Source organism: Anneissia japonica, unplaced genomic scaffold (assembly GCF_011630105.1).
Source record: "Anneissia japonica isolate Jap-2015-1 unplaced genomic scaffold, ASM1163010v1 scaffold2878_len565122_cov162, whole genome shotgun sequence".
Taxonomy (NCBI): Eukaryota; Metazoa; Echinodermata; class Crinoidea; order Comatulida; family Comatulidae; genus Anneissia; species Anneissia japonica.
Window position 1 is genome coordinate 304,757 of NW_022758092.1, and position 4,229 is coordinate 308,985.

Consider the following 4,229-nt stretch of genomic DNA (forward strand, 5'->3'; position numbering starts at 1 on the left):
ACTAGGACGTCCTCTCCCAAAGTGACTATCTTTGTGTGCCAAATCGACGCTTCTATTTGTTACGCATAAATCGAGGAGAATGCTATCTTGTGTTTATAAGATCTTCCCAACTTTGAACTTGCTGGCTTGCTTTGGTTGTTGACTGGTTGGATCTGGCACGGTGGTGGTACTTGCTTTGTTGCCGGGGGGTGGGGGGCCATTCAGTCTAGGTGTGGGTACCCATGTTTGTGACTATGCTTCAAAAAATGGGCTTAAATTCAGACCTGTCAACCCACCTGTAAGCATTCGCTGTAAGTCAATACGCATTCCAATAAAATCTTGCGGTCTTATGCAAACATTTTGTTTATCCTAAAATTTGAGTAAATTTTGTTTCTTTTTCAATTTTTAATGAATTTTACTACAACTAAAATCCATAATCATAACATTCTACCTCTATGTTTCAATAACTATTGTATCTGAGATCATTATAAACTCACTAATATCGATTAGATGCCATTTAAGCCAAAGCGTCCAACCGGCAGCCCTTGGCGACCCCCTGGCCCCCAGCCACTGTTTGTGCCTTCGGCACTCATCATGTGTCACCCTATCGTACTCTTTGAAATTTCTTAAGGTTGACAGGTATGTAAATACATTTTGCAATGCAGAGAATAAACACCACTTTTCACGTCAATATTAAAATCTTAACCCTAGTAAAAAGTTCTGTATTTTTTTGAGAGAACTCGACGTTCGCATGTACAGCGGTGGGAGGCAGGTGGATTTTAAAAATTATTTACGAAAATTCCAATCAGGGCATCTCAGATTGACTCGACTCACGAGCATATGATACCAAGTTAAAATAATTCAAGAACAAATCGTGACGCTCGTGTATTGCTATAGTATAATATTTTTCTTTCTAATGCTTACCTACAGTAGGCCTATGAAATGATTTATGGATGCTTGTGTAACTAGTATTAAAACTGTAAGATTCATGCAGAAGTTTCGTACGAAAACAAAGAATCGACGGCGGAAGGGAAAAATCTGCTAAATTGTGCGCCCAGACATACGTCAGGTGATTAATTCCTATATTTATGGAGACGCGCAGTTGTCAACGCAATGCTAGTCTGACTAGCTGTCTGACACACGGCAGACGCATTTTTCAGACCCTAAAAACGTAACGTACGTTACGTGCCTGTTTGGAGAAAAATAACCCTTTTTACTTGATTTTGGTCACAAACATGCGTCCTTGAGGTCAAGGTAACTAGTGTATTTTTAATAAATAATAATTTAATTGCTTTTGATATATTTGTAATATTTATGTATTAATGTTTTGTTACATAAAACTACACAAAAATTAAAGAAATTACCATACACTAAAAAATATGAAGGCATGTAATTTTTTTTTTTTTAGAATAATTTTTAAAGTAATTATTGTCGCTTGTGGTAATGTAATATTATGTATAAATTAATTATCTTATAACATATCATTTTTTGTCTTCCCTTTAGAAAAACAATTACCGTATATGCACAGTTTTTTTAGAAATGTTGGTGTATGGGCCGAGTCAGTTAAGGGCAGAGTTGACTTTAAACTGGTTTTTACACTGTACCTAGCATGTCTGTAAGCCCAGTAGTTGACTAGCAGAATTTAAGCTGGTCAAATATATTATATAGACCTGTCTAATTCAAAATTTGATTGAAAAAATAATAACCATAGCAAGCGCTAGTAAATTTATTTGTTAAAATATCTCTATGAATAATCTTCTGACAAGTTGTAGTGAATTAAAGATAGCAAGACTGCAGTTTAGGCCTACTGTATGGTTTATGGTCAAGCAGCTCCACCAATCAATACCTCGTATTCCATGCTGTAAAATGTATTTTAAATGCACAGATGACTAAAAATCTAGCTCATATTGGTATGGAAGTTCGCTAGGAAAATAAGTACGCAGGATTGTAACAACTGCATAATACATTGGTTATATAAATTAAGATTAGGTCAAAGCCTAATTTTCTGCAAAATATGTACAGAAAATTGGCCGCTATTTTCAAAAATGCTCGGACGGATTTCTAGGTCTAATTTTTGCACGGAGGATATATTCGCTGCTCAGGACTTTCGTATTTATGTAAGCTTTTTGGAACAATAACCACGGCTTAAAATATTTGCATGTGGGGTATAATCTAATTAGTGTCTGTATGTCATTTCTACAAGTCTCACTTAGCGAAAAGTGTGCTTATTCCATTCAGGGTTCCACCACTTCCTTTGCACATCTATTTTATGGCCAAGAGTGAGGGTCTACTGTAAGGGTTTCATGGACTTAATATCACACATTCCCCCAGGGGCATATTTAAAGGTTTTGAGGAGGGTGTGCTAAACAAGCTCTAGCCCCCAAACAATTTTATCGACAGTATATGTTAAGTTGAAATATTAATTTACAACTACACGTTGTCATGTCTGAGGCTTGTTGCCATCCCAAGGCCAAAAAAAAATGGTTGTGGAAAAATGGAAAAAATCGTGATCACCGGTCGGTCGGTCGTATTAAGCTTGCCAAACAAAAAATATTCAAGGTAATGACGGAATAAATACTAACCAATTGTATATAGTATATACAAAAATAAATCAGTTTAAGGAAAGTTTTATTTGGCTTCGAAACGTCAATAATATGTGTATCCGATCCACACGATCACACACTGGTAAGTCGAAAAAAACCATACTATGGCTATGAAAAATATCCAAACAAGCGCGCTCTATCTAATACAATCAAAGTAAACTTTGAGCAAAAAAAAGAAAAATATTTTGTTCATGGTTTCCCTAAAACTGTAATGGAGCCAAAAACTGGTTTTATATATTGTCCAATACCGTATGGTAATGAATACAATTTTTAATTTAAGCAACCACAAGTTGTATAGTATTAGGCTAAAGAATATAGGCTAGGCCTAGATCTGGCCGTGGATTGACAGCTCGGAGCAAGAAATCCGATGTTGGGTGCATACATCGTCGTCGCAGTCTGTCCTCAAAATTGTGCATTCTATTTTCTTGATTTTACGCATGCATCCTATGGCCCGATTTTGGTAAAAATCATGTTTGTTTTAGATATTATGTTGTAGATGTTAATTTTGAAAGTGGTATTTCTCGAATTTGTACTTGAGTGAAAGGAAGACCTATAAACAAAATTTTTTGAAAATGCCGACCCGATTTTTTGGAAAATTTTGGTCAGCCTCGGAGGGAACACAACATTTTTTTTTTGGCCTAACCAGTGTACTGTTGCTAATTTTTAACTGAGTATCAATTAACATAGAATGTGGCAGTATTGTAGAGGATCCATAACAATTTTACTCATATTAAGCAATAATAAGTCGATTCCAGTAAATGACCTATCATTTAAAATCTTATAATGTGGAGGATATGAATATAATATAAAGTAAATTTTCATTTTTTGGTCAGTGATGGTGTTTTCTGGGATAGCAATTGTAGCCAGCGTGCATGCACTTTTTATATAATCAAATTTTACCATGATTATCTTATTGTTACTTTCAGCAAAAGGTTTCAGAACTCCTGTGGCATTCAGTTGGAGCTGATATAGAATTCAATCATTTATGTGGCGTGCCATACACTGCATTGCCTCTAGCTACCGTAAGTTGTAAAAAATACAAAAACAAAAGTTGAATACCTGGGGCCGGATTTATCAAACTAGAAATCAGCATAAATTCGTCTTAAGTCTATTTTTTTGCTTAAGTCAAATTTATCAATATGGCTTAGCTTAATTCTTAAAATTAAAAAGTCAATTATACGCATGCGCCATCTACTGTAAGACGACTTTTACATTAAGATTTTGCAAATATGGTTTGATAAATCATCTTAAGATATTTGCTTAGGGACATCTTATGTTTTTGACTTAAGACGTTTGCTAAGCTGAGATTGATAAATCCCGGACCTGGTCTTTAGGTCATCAGAAAGCTTGGTTCATAATTTCGGACCCCAAAACAGAGCACTAAAAGTTGTAATTTTTGGTAGAAAATCTTGTATTATATTGATGATGTTATATGCCCTTGTATAAAGATTCCTGATGTGGGTGGTATAGTATTATGCGATAAGCAATACATGAAAATATCAATTTGGATTTTATTTAAATTATTTAAATTTAAAACATTAAATGGTAAAAGCTATGTTTAGTGTGTGCTCTATATGTGAAAGAAATGTAATTGTTAGATGTGTATAAGAGACAGACTATTGTCTTCAGATCAGAAGTAGTTAAAAA